The sequence below is a fragment of the Mesoplodon densirostris genome, chromosome 4, assembly GCF_025265405.1.
Source record: "Mesoplodon densirostris isolate mMesDen1 chromosome 4, mMesDen1 primary haplotype, whole genome shotgun sequence".
Lineage (NCBI taxonomy): Eukaryota > Metazoa > Chordata > Mammalia > Artiodactyla > Ziphiidae > Mesoplodon > Mesoplodon densirostris.
The window spans coordinates 113,029,296-113,044,100 of record NC_082664.1 but is presented as its reverse complement, the minus strand read 5'-3'; the positions used below and the strand labels follow the sequence as shown (position 1 = coordinate 113,044,100).

Sequence of the window (14,805 nt, the reverse complement as noted above, 5' to 3'; positions counted from 1 at the left end):
GGTCATCTCTCCTCTTCAGACCCCCACGGCATGCCCGGTTGTGTTCTGCAGCGTCCCAGCCTGTGCTTGGATCGATGATGACACCCTTGTATGCATTCCTTGGAAAATCTGAACAAAATGAGTGAGAACACTCTACCGTCTCCTCATCGAATCTGAGGTCCAGCACGTTTCGTCTCTCGGGGGTATGGGAGAGTGAGGAGTGAGGGCCAGCGTCCCCTTCTGACCTGCATGCAAACACACACCAGGGTTCCAGAATTCGAGGTGCTCCTATCTGGGGGTCCACTGTGTCTGCCCATAAGCTGGGTCATCTACGCATATTAGGTCCCTGCTAAAAGACCGTTGAGGGCATGCGAGGGGGAAGGCTCTCCTGCTGGTCTTCAGTGTCGGAGTGCGTGCTGGTGTAGGCCCAGTAAGCTTGCAGCTTGGAAAGGTGTGCTTTGGCCAGGATCACATTTGTGCATGCAGCTTCGGGGGCTATTTCTGGAAGCCAAAATGAGGAAGCGTCCCTGGTTGGAGCCTGGAGCCTCAGGCCAGGCCTGTGTCCCTCCCCGTCATTTGTTTTGACGCGTTGAAGTCATTTAGTGCCCGGTGGGGATGGAGCAGTGGTTGGGTGTGGGCTGGGGTTGGTCTTCAACGGAAGGGAGCTGATGGATTAGGGCTAGGTATTGCCCATGTTGGCTACTCCACTGCAGATCCCGACAGAGTTTTGGCACTAAGTGGGTCATCGTGGAGTGGGGTTAGGACCGAGTGCTGCATTGAAGCCTGCGTGGTGGCTGCTGGCCTGCAGAAGATGGCAAGGCATCATGATGACAGTGTCCGGTGTGATGTCGTGGGATGGGCTGTCATGATTGGGTTGCAGGAGCTGGCCACGTCTTCCCAAGAATGCGTCCTGTTCGTGATGTGCTGGCATCAGCTGCCCACGAAGGGGATGGCTTTGGCAGTACGTGAGGATGCGGTTACGTACTTAACCTGCGTAGAGTTGTGATCCCGTTGCCGGATGAATGTCGCCCAAAGGGTGTCTTGCGGTACGCCAAGAAGTTAGATATGTTGAAGCCTCTGTGCCGCTCACCTTGGGGTTATTTGGGTTATGCGAACATGCCCTTTGGCCACTTTGTTTCCTTGTTTGGGAATGTGCAAAGCGAAAGTGTTTCTCCAAGAGGGCATGATGCGGCTAGCCCTTGCGGCACGCAGGAGTTTTGGATAGCTAGTGGTTTATCTGGAGCAGTCCGTTGGCGGAGCAGAGATGCATTCAGTGTTCCGATGCCAGGTGCACTGCCGTGGACAGCCACTGTGCCCTTTGAAGCTTGCAGGTCCCCTCGCGAAGCAGAGTTCTTCCATTGGAAATCGATCTCTGGTCCTCGGGGAGAGTGCCTTTGATCTCTGTGAGGTTCTCGGTAGTGTCACTCTGTCAGTGAAGAAGTGCCAGGATGCATGGGGTATGGTCAGTGTCATCAAAGCAGTCGTGTTTGCAGTCTGCCATCCCTGGTATACAGTGACCCCGTGTTTGAATGATGTCTGTGGCTTCCAGTAGGTTCGACTTACCCGGTGGGCAGGAGGAGGGCACGTAGGACAACACTGTCAAGAATTTGAGTGTTTCCTCCGGGTTCAGGGCCGCCAAACCTGGTGGCTGGATGCTGGCAACACGTGCCTGGGAAGCTAGCCTAGTTTCCGCAGTGGGGTTTGAACGTGGGTCTTGATTACTGAAGCCCACCACTTCCTGTGGTGGGCATTCCCATGGGTCCTCGCAAAGTGATTTGGCATAGTTGGCAACAATTGGCAGTTGGGCCGAATTTCGTTAGCCCCTTGAGAGGTGACGGGCTGCATCTTGCCTGTAGCCAGTCGCAGGTCGGCCCGCCCATAGGAGGTTTCCTTGGTCCTAAAAATGATGGGAGTGGCCCCAAGTGCACATTACATATTCTACTAGGTTGCAGGATTTCTGGGTCCATCTATATGTTACACCCACTGTCGGAAAGCAGGTCTCGTCAGGTGTTTGTGCATTGGTCAGAAGGCTTGGTTGTGGAAGAGTGGAAGTCCGTGGCCTATTTCAAAACCCCCTGGGTTTCAAAGTTCACATTCAGTCTGTTGAAGCTTGAAGAGGTCTTTCTCCATTCAGTGTGGGGTTCCAAATCCAGGACGCTGCGTATAAACTCTGGCTTTTATGGTTCGAGGTCTCAGGAGAGGGCCACAGGGACACACAGAGAGCAAGGTGCGGATTCAGAGGCACACAAAGACGCCCACAAGCGCGTCCTCATGTGCAGTAACAGTCACACAAGCGCACATGCGTGAAAACAAAAATATAGCCTCTCACGTACCAGCCAAGGTACACACCTTACTTTCTGCAGTCGTGCTGTCAGACAAACATTGAGTTATCTGTAAAGATAGACGTCCTTGGGAGGCAGGGTTCGAGCTCAAGCCCAGGTAAAAATTCTCAGGAATCATGATCTCTGAGTACACCGGTCCAATTCTGAAGCCTGCTTGATTTATGTCCAGTTCTCAGGTGCAGCTGCTGGACGAGGCTGGCCGTCGGCAAAGACAAGAAGACCTACGCGTTGGCTGATGACTGCAGGTGCTAAGGAAAAGTGGAAACATGACGCGGGGGCATGTTGCTACGCGTGGCTCTGGCTAACTCAGGAAGGTAGGCTTTCACCCACCCTAAGATGTGCCATTGGATATGAGGTTTTCCTCAGACGGTCCCAGTGGCTGCAAGAGTGGATTGACTGTTGCTCTTTCTGAGTGGCCTGAGGGCTGTGGATTCCCCAGGGTTTTGGAGTACTCCGAGGTCATCTCTCCTCTTCAGACCCCCACGGCATGCCCGGTTGTGTTCTGCAGCGTCCCAGCCTGTGCTTGGATCGATGATGACACCCTTGTATGCATTCCTTGGAAAATCTGAACAAAATGAGTGAGAACACTCTACCGTCTCCTCATCGAATCTGAGGTCCAGCACTTTTCGTCTCTCGGGGGTAGGGGAGAGTGAGGAGTGAGTGCCAGCGTCCCCTTCTGACATGCATGCAAACACACACCAGGGTTCCAGAATTCGAGGTGCTCCTATCTGGGGGTCCACTGTGTCTGCCCATAAGCTGGGTCATCTACGCATATTAGGTCCCTGCTGAAAGACCATTGAGGGCATGCGAGGGGGAAGGCTCTCCTGCTGGTCTTCAGAGTCGGAGTGCGTGCTGGTGCAGGCCCAGGAAGCTTGCAGCTTGGAAAGGTGTGCTTTGGCCAGGATCACATTTGTGCATGCAGCTTCGGGGGCTATTTCTGGAAGCCAAAATGAGGAAGCGTCCCTGGTTGGAGCCTGGAGCCTCAGGCCAGGCCTGTGTCCCTCCTAGTCATTTGTTTTGGCGCGTTGAAGTTCTTTAGTGCCCGGTGGGGATGGAGCAGTGGTTGGGTGTGGGCTGGGGTTGGTCTTCAACGGAAGGGAGCTGATGGATTAGGGCTAGGTATTGCCCATGTCGGCTACTCCACTGCAGATCCCGACAGAGTTTTGGCACTAAGTGGGTCATCGTGGAGTGGGGTTAGGACCGAGTGCTGCATTGAAGCCTGCGTGGTGGCTGCTGGCCTGCAGAAGATGGCAAGGCATCATGAGGACATGTCCTGTGTGATGTCGTGGGATGGGCTGTCATGATTGGGTTGCAGGGGCTGGCCACGTCTTCCCAAGAATGCGTCCTGTTCGTGATGTGCTGGCATCAGCTGCCCACGAAGGGGATGGCTTTGGCAGTACATGAGGATGTGGTTACATACTTAACCTGCGTAGAGTTGTGATCCCGTTGCCGGAGGTATGTCGCCCAAAGGGTGTCTTGCGGGATGCCGAGAAGTTAGACATGTTGAAGCGTCTGTGCCGCTCACCTTGGGGGTATTTGGGTTATGCGAACATGCCCTTTGGCCACTTTGTTTCCTTGTTTGGGAATGTGCAAAGCGAAAGTGTTTCTCCGAGAGGGCATGATGCGGCCAGCCCTTGTGGCACGCAGGAGTTTTGGACAGCTAGTGGTTTATCTGGAGCAGTCCGTTGGCGGAGCAGAGATGCGTTCAGTGTTCTGATGCCAGGTGCGCTGCCGTGGACAGCCACTGTGCCCTTTGAAGCTTGCAGGTCCCCTCACGAAGCAGAGTTCTTCCATTGGAAATCGGTCTGTGGTCCTCGGGGAGAATGCCTTTGACATCTGGGAGGTTCTCGGTAGTGTCACTCTGTCAGTGAAGAAGTGCCAGGATGCATGGTGTATGGTCAGTGTCATCAAAGCAGTCATGTTTGCAGTCTGCCATCCCTGGTATACAGTGACCCCGTGTTTGAATGATGTCTGTGGCTTCCAGTAGGTTCGACTTACCCGGTGGGCAGGAGGAGGGCACGTACGACAACACTGTCACGAATTTGAGTGTTTCCTCCGGGTTCAGGGCCGCCAAACCTGGTGGCTGGATGCTGGCAACACGTGCCTGGGAAGCTAGCCTAGTTTCCGCAGTGGGGTTTGAACGTGGGTCTTGGTTACTGAAGCCCACCACTTCCTGTGGTGGGCATTCCCATGGGTCCTCGCAAAGTGATTTGGCATAGTTGGCAATAATTGGCAGTTGGGCCGAATTATGTTAGCCCCTTGAGAGGTGCCGGGCTGCATCTTGTGTGTTGCCAGTCGCAGGTCGGCCCGCCCATAGGAGGTTTCCTTGGTCCTAAAAATGATGGGAGTGGCCCCAAGTGCACATTACATATTCTACTAGGTTGCAGGATTTCTGGGTCCATCTATATGTTACACCCACGGTCGGAAAGCAGGTCTCGTCAGGTGTTTGTGCGTTGGTCAGAAGGCTTGGTTGTGGAAGAGTGGAAGTCCGTGGCCTATTTCAAAACCCCCTGGGTTTCAAAGTTCACATTCAGTCTGTTGAAGCTTGAAGAGGTCTTTCTCCATTCAGTTGGGGGTTCCAAATCCAGGACGCTGTGTATAAACTCTGGCTTTTATGGTTCGAGGTCTCAGGAGAGGGCCACAGGGACACACAGAGAGCAAGATGCGGATTCAGAGGCACACGAAGACGCCCACAAGCGCGTTATCGTGTGCAGTAACAGTCACACACGCGCACATGCGTGAAAACAAAAATATACCCTCTCACGTACCGGCCAACGTACACGCCTTATTTCCTGCAGTCGTGCTGTCAGACAAACATTGAGTTCTCTGTAAAGGTAGACATCCTTGGGAGACAGGGTCCGAGCTCAAGCCCAGGTAAAAATTCTCATGAATCATGATCTCTGAGTACACCGGTCCAATTCTGAAGCCTGCCTGATTTATGTCCAGTTCTCAGGTGCAGCTGCTGGACGAGGCTGGCCGTCGGCAAAGACAAGAAGACCTACGTGTTGGCTGATGACTGCAGGTGCTAAGGAAAAGTGGAAACATGACGCGGGGGCATGTTGCTACGCGTGGCTCTGGCTAACTCAGGAAGGTAGGCTTTCACCCACCCTAAGATGTGCCATTGGATATGAGGTTTTCCTCAGACGGTCCCAGTGGCTGCAAGAGTGGATTGACTGTTGCTCTTTCTGAGTGGCCTGAGGGCTGTAGATTCCCCAGGGTTTTGGTGTACTCCGAGGTCATCTCTCCTCTTCAGACCCCCACGGCATGCCCGGTTGTGTTCTGCAGCGTCCCAGCCTGTGCTTGGATCGATGATGACACCCTTGTATGCATTCCTTGGAAAATCTGAACAAAATGAGTGAGAACACTCTACCGTCTCCTCATCGAATCTGAGGTCCAGCACGTTTCGTCTCTCGGGGGTATGGGAGAGTGAGGAGTGAGGGCCAGCGTCCCCTTCTGACCTGCATGCAAACACACACCAGGGTTCCAGAATTCGAGGTGCTCCTATCTGGCGGTCCACTGTGTCTGCCCATAAGCTGGGTCATCTACGCATATTAGGTCCCTGCTAAAAGACCGTTGAGGGCATGCGAGGGGGAAGGCTCTCCTGCTGGTCTTCAGTGTCGGAGTGCGTGCTGGTGTAGGCCCAGTAAGCTTGCAGCTTGGAAAGGTGTGCTTTGGCCAGGATCACATTTGTGCATGCAGCTTCGGGGGCTATTTCTGGAAGCCAAAATGAGGAAGCGTCCCTGGTTGCAGCCTGGAGCCTCAGGCCAGGCCTGTGTCCCTCCCCGTCATTTGTTTTGACGCGTTGAAGTCATTTAGTGCCCGGTGGGGATGGAGCAGTGGGTGGGTGTGGGCTGGGGTTGGTCTTCAACGGAAGGGAGCTGATGGATTAGGGCTAGGTATTGCCCATGTCGGCTACTCCACTGCAGATCCCGACAGAGTTTTGGCACTAAGTGGGTCATCGTGGAGTGGGGTTAGGACCGAGTGCTGCATTGAAGCCTGCGTGGTGGCTGCTGGCCTGCAGAAGATGGCAAGGCATCATGATGACAGTGTCCGGTGTGATGTCGTGGGATGGGCTGTCATGATTGGGTTGCAGGAGCTGGCCACGTCTTCCCAAGAATGCGTCCTGTTCGTGATGTGCTGGCATCAGCTGCCCACGAAGGGGATGGCTTTGGCAGTACGTGAGGATGCGGTTATGTACTTAACCTGCGTAGAGTTGTGATCCCGTTGCCGGATGAATGTCGCCCAAAGGGTGTCTTGCGGTACGCCAAGAAGTTAGATATGTTGAAGCCTCTGTGCCGCTCACCTTGGGGTTATTTGGGTTATGCGAACATGCCCTTTGGCCACTTTGTTTCCTTGTTTGGGAATGTGCAAAGCGAAAGTGTTTCTCCAAGAGGGCATGATGCGGCTAGCCCTTGCGGCACGCAGGAGTTTTGGATAGCTAGTGGTTTATCTGGAGCAGTCCGTTGGCGGAGCAGAGATGCATTCAGTGTTCCGATGCCAGGTGCGCTTCCGTGGACAGCCACTGTGCCCTTTGAAGCTTGCAGGTCCCCTCGCGAAGCAGAGTTCTTCCATTGGAAATCGGTCTCTGGTCCTCGGGGAGAGTGCCTTTGATCTCTGTGAGGTTCTCGGTAGTGTCACTCTGTCAGTGAAGAAGTGCCAGGATGCATGGGGTATGGTCAGTGTCATCAAAGCAGTCGTGTTTGCAGTCTGCCATCCCTGGTATACAGTGACCCCGTGTTTGAATGATGTCTGTGGCTTCCAGTAGGTTCGACTTACCCGGTGGGCAGGAGGAGGGCACGTAGGACAACACTGTCAAGAATTTGAGTGTTTCCTCCGGGTTCAGGGCCGCCAAACCTGGTGGCTGGATGCTGGCAACACGTGCCTGGGAAGCTAGCCTAGTTTCCACAGTGGGGTTTGAACGTGGGTCTTGATTACTGAAGCCCACCACTTCCTGTGGTGGGCATTCCCATGGGTCCTCGCAAAGTGATTTGGCATAGTTGGCAACATTTGGCAGTTGGGCTGAATTTCGTTAGCCCCTTGAGAGGTGATGGGCTGCATCTTGCCTGTAGCCAGTCGCAGGTCGGCCCGCCCATAGGAGGTTTCCTTGGTCCTAAAAATGATGGGAGTGGCCCCAAGTGCACATTACATATTCTACTAGGTTGCAGGATTTCTGGGTCCATCTATATGTTACACCCACTGTCGGAAAGCAGGTCTCGTCAGGTGTTTGTGCATTGGTCAGAAGGCTTGGTTGTGGAAGAGTGGAAGTCCGTGGCCTATTTCAAAACCCCCTGGGTTTCAAAGTTCACATTCAGTCTGTTGAAGCTTGAAGAGGTCTTTCTCCATTCAGTGTGGGGGTCCAAATCCAGGACGCTGCATATAAACTCTGGCTTTTATGGGTCGAGGTCTCAGGAGAGGGCCACAGGGACACACAGAGAGCAAGGTGCGGATTCAGAGGCACACAAAGACGCCCACAAGCGCGTCCTCGTGTGCAGTAACAGTCACACAAGCGCACATGCGTGAAAACAATAATATACCCTCTCACGTACCAGCCAAGGTACACACCTTACTTCCTGCAGTCGTGCTGTCAGACAAACATTGAGTTCTCTGTAAAGGTAGACGTCCTTGGGAGGCAGGGTTCGAGCTCAAGCCCAGGTAAAAATTCTCATGAATCATGATCTCTGAGTACACCGGTCCAATTCTGAAGCCTGCCTGATTTATGTCCAGTTCTCAGGTGCAGCTGCTGGACGAGGCTGGCCGTCGGCAAAGACAAGAAGACCTACGCGTTGGCTGATGACTGCAGGTGCTAAGGAAAAGAGGAAAAATGATGCGGGGGCATGTTGCTACACGTGGCTCTGGCTAACTCAGGAAGGTAGGCTTTCACCCACCCTAAGATGTGCCATTGGATATGAGGTTTTCCTCAGACAGTCCCAGTGGCTGCAAGAGTGGATTGACAGTTGCTCTTTCTGAGTGGCCTGAGGGCTGTGGATTCCCCAGGGTTTTGGAGTACTCCGAGGTCATCTCTCCTCTTCAGACCCCCACGGCATGCCCGGTTGTGTTCTGCAGCATCCCAGCCTGTGCTTGGATCGATGATGACACCCTTGTATGCATTCCTTGGAAAATCTGAACAAAATGAGTGAGAACACTCTACCGTCTCCTCATCGAATCTGAGGTCCAGCACTTTTCGTCTCTCGGGGGTAGGGGAGAGTGAGGAGTGAGTGCCAGCTTCCCCTTCTGACATGCATGCAAACACACACCAGGGTTCCAGAATTCGAGGTGCTCCTATCTGGGGGTCCACTGTGTCTGACCATAAGCTGGGTCATCTACGCATATTAGGTCCCTGCTGAAAGACCATTGAGGGCATGCGAGGGGGAAGGCTCTCCTGCTGGTCTTCAGAGTCGGAGTGCGTGCTGGTGCAGGCCCAGGAAGCTTGCAGCTTGGAAAGGTGTGCTTTGGCCAGGATCACATTTGTGCATGCAGCTTCGGGGGCTATTTCTGGAAGCCAAAATGAGGAAGCGTCCCTGGTTGGAGCCTGGAGCCTCAGGCCAGGCCTGTGTCCCTCCTAGTCATTTGTTTTGGCGCGTTGAATTTCTTTAGTGCCCGGTGGGGATGGAGCAGTGGTTGGGTGTGGGCTGGGGTTGGTCTTCAACGGAAGGGAGCTGATGGATTAGGGCTAGGTATTGCCCATGTCGGCTACTCCACTGCAGATCCCGACAGAGTTTTGGCACTAAGTGGGTCATCGTGGAGTGGGGTTAAGACCGAGTGCTGCATTGAAGCCTGCGTGGTGGCTGCTGGCCTGCAGAAGATGGCAAGGCATCATGAGGACATGTCCTGTGTGATGTCGTGGGATGGGCTGTCATGATTGGGTTGCAGGGGCTGGCCACGTCTTCCCAAGAATGCGTCCTGTTCGTGATGTGCTGGCATCAGCTGCCCACGAAGGGGATGGCTTTGGCAGTACATAAGGATGTGGTTACATACTTAACCTGCGTAGAGTTGTGATCCCGTTGCCGGAGGTATGTCGCCCAAAGGGTGTCTTGCGGGATGCCGAGAAGTTAGACATGTTGAAGCGTCTGTGCCGCTCACCTTGGGGGTATTTGGGTTATGCGAACATGCCCTTTGGCCACTTTGTTTCCTTGTTTGGGAATGTGCAAAGCGAAAGTGTTTCTCCGAGAGGGCCTGATGCGGCCAGCCCTTGTGGCACGCAGGAGTTTTGGATAGCTAGTGGTTTATCTGGAGCAGTCCGTTGGCGGAGCAGAGATGCGTTCAGTGTTCTGATGCCAGGTGCGCTGCCGTGGACAGCCACTGTGCCCTTTGAAGCTTGCAGGTCCCCTCGCGAAGCAGAGTTCTTCCATTGGAAATCGGTCTGTGGTCCTCGGGGCGAATGCCTTTGATATCTGGGAGGTTCTCGGTAGTGTCACTCTGTCAGTGAAGAAGTGCCAGGATGCATGGGGTATGGTCAGTGTCATCAAAGCAGTCATGTTTGCAGTCTGCCATCCCTGGTATACAGTGACCCCGTGTTTGAATGATGTCTGTGGCTTCCAGTAGGTTCGACTTACCCGGTGGGCAGGAGGAGGGCACGTACGACAACACTGTCAAGAATTTGAGTGTTTCCTCCGGGTTCAGGGCCGCCAAACCTGGTGGCTGGATGCTGGCAACACGTGCCAGGGAAGCTAGCCTAGTTTCCGCAGTGGGGTTTGAACGTGGGTCTTGGTTACTGAAGCCCACCACTTCCTGTGGTGGGCATTCCCATGGGTCCTCGCAAAGTGATTTGGCATAGTTGGCAATAATTGGCAGTTGGGCCGAATTACGTTAGCCCCTTGAGAGGTGCCGGGCTGCATCTTGTGTGTTGCCAGTCGCAGGTCGGCCCACCCATAGGAGGTTTCCTTGGTCCTAAAAATGATGGGAGTGGCCCCAAGTGCACATTACATATTCTACTAGGTTGCAGGATTTCTGGGTCCATCTATATGTTACACCCACGGTCGGAAAGCAGGTCTCGTCAGGTGTTTGTGCGTTGGTCAGAAGGCTTGGTTGTGGAAGAGTGGAAGTCCGTGGCCTATTTCAAAACCCCCTGGGTTTCAAAGTTCACATTCAGTCTGTTGAAGCTTAAAGAGGTCTTTCTCCATTCAGTTGGGGGTTCCAAATCCAGGACGCTGTGTATAAACTCTGGCTTTTATGGGTCGAGGTCTCAGGAGAGGGCCACAGGGACACACAGAGAGCAAGATGCGGATTCAGAGGCACACGAAGACGCCCACAAGCGCGTTCTCGTGTGCAGTAACAGTCACACACGCGCACATGCGTGAAAACAAAAATATACCCTCTCACGTACCGGCCAACGTACACGCCTTATTTCCTGCAGTCGTGCTGTCAGACAAACATTGAGTTCTCTGTAAAGGTAGACATCCTTGGGAGACAGGGTCCGAGCTCAAGCCCAGGTAAAAATTCTCATGAATCATGATCTCTGAGTACACCGGTCCAATTCTGAAGCCTGCCTGATTTATGTCCAGTTCTCAGGTGCAGCTGCTGGACGAGGCTGGCCGTCGGCAAAGACAAGAAGACCTACGTGTTGGCTGATGACTGCAGGTGCTAAGGAAAAGTGGAAACATGACGCGGGGGCATGTTGCTACGCGTGGCTCTGGCTAACTCAGGAAGGTAGGCTTTCACCCACCCTAAGATGTGCCATTGGATATGAGGTTTTCCTCAGACGGTCCCAGTGGCTGCAAGAGTGGATTGACTGTTGCTCTTTCTGAGTGGCCTGAGGGCTGTAGATTCCCCAGGGTTTTGGTGTACTCCGAGGTCATCTCTCCTCTTCAGACCCCCACGGCATGCCCGGTTGTGTTCTGCAGCGTCCCAGCATGTGCTTGGATCGATGATGACACCCTTGTATACATTCCTTGGAAAATCTGAACAAAATGAGTGAGAACACTCTACCGTCTCCTCATCGAATCTGAGGTCCAGCACGTTTCGTCTCTCGGGGGTATGGGAGAGTGAGGAGTGAGGGCCAGCGTCCCCTTCTGACCTGCATGCAAACACACACCAGGGTTCCAGAATTCGAGGTGCTCCTATCTGGGGGTCCACTGTGTCTGCCCATAAGCTGGGTCATCTACGCATATTAGGTCCCTGCTAAAAGACCGTTGAGGGCATGCGAGGGGGAAGGCTCTCCTGCTGGTCTTCAGTGTCGGAGTGCGTGCTGGTGTAGGCCCAGTAAGCTTGCAGCTTGGAAAGGTGTGCTTTGGCCAGGATCACATTTGTGCATGCAGCTTCGGGGGCTATTTCTGGAAGCCAAAATGAGGAAGCGTCCCTGGTTGGAGCCTGGAGCCTCAGGCCAGGCCTGTGTCCCTCCCCGTCATTTGTTTTGATGCGTTGAAGTCATTTAGCGCCCGGTGGGGATGGAGCAGTGGGTGGGTGTGGGCTGGGGTTGGTCTTCAACGGAAGGGAGCTGATGGATTAGGGCTAGGTATTGCCCATGTCGGCTACTCCACTGCAGATCCCGACAGAGTTTTGGCACTAAGTGGGTCATCGTGGAGTGGGGTTAGGACCGAGTGCTGCATTGAAGCCTGCGTGGTGGCTGCTGGCCTGCAGAAGATGGCAAGGCATCATGAGGACATGTCCTGTGTGATGTCGTGGGATGGGCTGTCATGATTGGGTTGCAGGAGCTGGCCACGTCTTCCCAAGAATGCGTCCTGTTCGTGATGTGCTGGCATCAGCTGCCCACGAAGGGGATGGCTTTGGCAGTACGTGAGGATGCGGTTACGTACTTAACCTGCGTAGAGTTGTGATCCCGTTGCTGGAGGAATGTCGCCCAAAGGGTGTCTTGCGGGACGCCAAGAAGTTAGATATGTTGAAGCCTCTGTGCCGCTCACCTTGGGGTTATTTGGGTTATGCGAACATGCCCTTTGGCCACTTTGTTTCCTTGTTTGGGAATGTGCAAAGCGAAAGTGTTTCTCCGAGAGGGCATGATGCGGCCAGCCCTTGTGGCACGCAGGAGTTTTGGATAGCTAGTGGTTTATCTGGAGCAGTCCGTTGGCGGAGCAGAGATGCGTTCAGTGTTCTGATGCCAGGTGCGCTGCCGTGGACAGCCACTGTGCCCTTTGAAGCTTGCAGGTCCCCTCGCGAAGCAGAGTTCTTCCATTGGAAATCGGTCTGTGGTCCTCGGGGAGAATGCCTTTGACATCTGGGAGGTTCTCGGTAGTGTCACTCTGTCAGTGAAGAAGTGCCAGGATGCATGGGGTATGGTCAGTGTCATCAAAGCAGTCATGTTTGCAGTCTGCCATCCCTGGTATACAGTGACCCCGTGTTTGAATGATGTCTGTGGCTTCCAGTAGGTTCGACTTACCCGGTGGTCAGGAGCAGGGCACGTAGGACAACACTGTCAAGAATTTGAGTGTTTCCTCCGGGTTCAGGGCCGCCAAACCTGGTGGCTGGATGCTGGCAACACGTGCCTGGGAAGCTAGCCTAGTTTCCGCAGTGGGGTTTGAACGTGGGTCTTGATTACTGAAGCCCACCACTTCCTGTGGTGGGCATTCCCATGGGTCCTCGCAAAGTGATTTGGCATAGTTGGCAACAATTGGCAGTTGGGCCGAATTTCGTTAGCCCCTTGAGAGGTGACGGGCTGCATCTTGCCTGTAGCCAGTCGCAGGTCGGCCCGCCCATAGGAGGTTTCCTTGGTCCTAAAAATGATGGGAGTGGCCCCAAGTGCACATTACATATTCTACTAGGTTGCAGGATTTCTGGGTCCATCTATATGTTACACCCACTGTCGGAAAGCAGGTCTCGTCAGGTGTTTGTGCATTGGTCAGAAGGCTTGGTTGTGGAAGAGTGGAAGTCCGTGGCCTATTTCAAAACCCCCTGGGTTTCAAAGTTCACATTCAGTCTGTTGAAGCTTGAAGAGGTCTTTCTCCATTCAGTGTGGGGTTCCAAATTCAGGACGCCGCGTATAAACTCTGGCTTTTATGGTTCGAGGTCTCAGGTGAGGGCCACAGGGACACTCAGAGAGCAAGGTGCGGATTCAGAGGCACACAAAGACGCCCACAAGCGCGTCCTCGTGTGCAGTAACAGTCACACAAGCGCACATGCGTGAAAACAAAAATATACCCTCTCACGTACCAGCCAAGGTACACACCTTACTTCCTGCAGTCGTGCTGTCAGACAAACATTGAGTTATCTGTAAAGGTAGACGTCCTTGGGAGGCAGGGTTCGAGCTCAAGCCCAGGTAAAAATTCTCAGGAATCATGATCTCTGAGTACACCGGTCCAATTCTGAAGCCTGCCTGATTTATGTCCAGTTCTCAGGTGCAGCTGCTGGACGAGGCTGGCCGTCGGCAAAGACAAGAAGACCTACGCGTTGGCTGATGACTGCAGGTGCTAAGGAAAAGAGGAAAAATGATGCGGGGGCATGTTGCTACGCGTGGCTCTGGCTAACTCAGGAAGGTAGGCTTTCACCCACCCTAAGATGTGCCATTGGATATGAGGTTTTCCTCAGACGGTCCCAGTGGCTGCAAGAGTGGATTGACTGTTGCTCTTTCTAAGTGGCCTGAGGGCTGTGGATTCCCCAGGGTTTTGGAGTACTCCGAGGTCATCTCTCCTCTTCAGACCCCCACGGCATGCCCGGTTGTGTTCTGCAGCGTCCCAGCCTGTGCTTGGATCGATGATGACACCCTTGTATGCATTCCTTGGAAAATCTGAACAAAATGAGTGAGAACACTCTACCGTCTCCTCATCGAATCTGAGGTCCAGCACTTTTCGTCTCTCGGGGGTACGGGAGAGTGAGGAGTGAGTGCCAGCGTCCCCTTCTGACATGCATGCAAACACACACCAGGGTTCCAGAATTCGAGGTGCTCCTATCTGGGGGTCCACTGTGTCTGCCCATAAGCTGGGTCATCTACGCATATTAGGTCCCTGCTGAAAGACCATTGAGGGCATGCGAGGGGGAAGGCTCTCCTGCTGGTCTTCAGAGTCGGAGTGCGTGCTGGTGCAGGCCCAGGAAGCTTGCAGCTTGGAAAGGTGTGCTTTGGCCAGGATCACATTTGTGCATGCAGCTTCGGGGGCTATTTCTGGAAGCCAAAATGAGGAAGCGTCCCTGGTTGGAGCCTGGAGCCTCAGGCCAGGCCTGTGTCCCTCCTAGTCATTTGTGTTGGCGCGTTGAAGTTCTTTAGTGCCCGGTGGGGATGGAGCAGTGGTTGGGTGTGGGCTGGTGTTGGTCTTCAACGGAAGGGAGCTGATGGATTAGGGCTAGGTATTGCCCATGTCGGCTACTCCACTGCAGATCCCGACAGAGTTTTGGCACTAAGTGGGTCATCGTGGAGTGGGGTTAGGACCGAGTGCTGCATTGAAGCCTGCGTGGTGGCTGCTGGCCTGCAGAAGATGGCAAGGCATCATGAGGACATGTCCTGTGTGATGTCGTGGGATGGGCTGTCATGATTGGGTTGCAGGAGCTGGCCACGTCTTCCCAAGAATGCGTCCTGTTCGTGATGTGCTGGCATCAGCTGCCC

At 53.9% G+C, this 14,805-nt stretch overlaps 6 non-coding genes across 6 annotated transcripts; all 6 read left to right on the top strand.

Moving 5' to 3' along the window:
• The first annotated feature begins 68 nt into the window (after positions 1-68).
• Positions 69-161, top strand: LOC132489935 (small nucleolar RNA SNORD116). Its single transcript, XR_009532300.1, has one exon. It is a non-coding gene; the product is annotated as a small nucleolar RNA SNORD116 (small nucleolar RNA).
• Positions 162-2,846: 2,685 nt separating this feature from the next.
• On the top strand, positions 2,847-2,939 carry LOC132489933 (small nucleolar RNA SNORD116). Its single transcript, XR_009532299.1, has one exon. It is a non-coding gene; the product is annotated as a small nucleolar RNA SNORD116 (small nucleolar RNA).
• Positions 2,940-5,623: 2,684 nt separating this feature from the next.
• On the top strand, positions 5,624-5,716 carry LOC132489932 (small nucleolar RNA SNORD116). Its single transcript, XR_009532298.1, has one exon. It is a non-coding gene; the product is annotated as a small nucleolar RNA SNORD116 (small nucleolar RNA).
• Positions 5,717-8,401: 2,685 nt separating this feature from the next.
• On the top strand, positions 8,402-8,494 carry LOC132489931 (small nucleolar RNA SNORD116). Its single transcript, XR_009532297.1, has one exon. It is a non-coding gene; the product is annotated as a small nucleolar RNA SNORD116 (small nucleolar RNA).
• Positions 8,495-11,178: 2,684 nt separating this feature from the next.
• On the top strand, positions 11,179-11,271 carry LOC132489887 (small nucleolar RNA SNORD116). Its single transcript, XR_009532255.1, has one exon. It is a non-coding gene; the product is annotated as a small nucleolar RNA SNORD116 (small nucleolar RNA).
• Positions 11,272-13,955: 2,684 nt separating this feature from the next.
• LOC132489930 (small nucleolar RNA SNORD116) lies at positions 13,956-14,048 on the top strand. Its single transcript, XR_009532296.1, has one exon. It is a non-coding gene; the product is annotated as a small nucleolar RNA SNORD116 (small nucleolar RNA).
• The last annotated feature ends 757 nt before the right edge of the window (positions 14,049-14,805 follow it).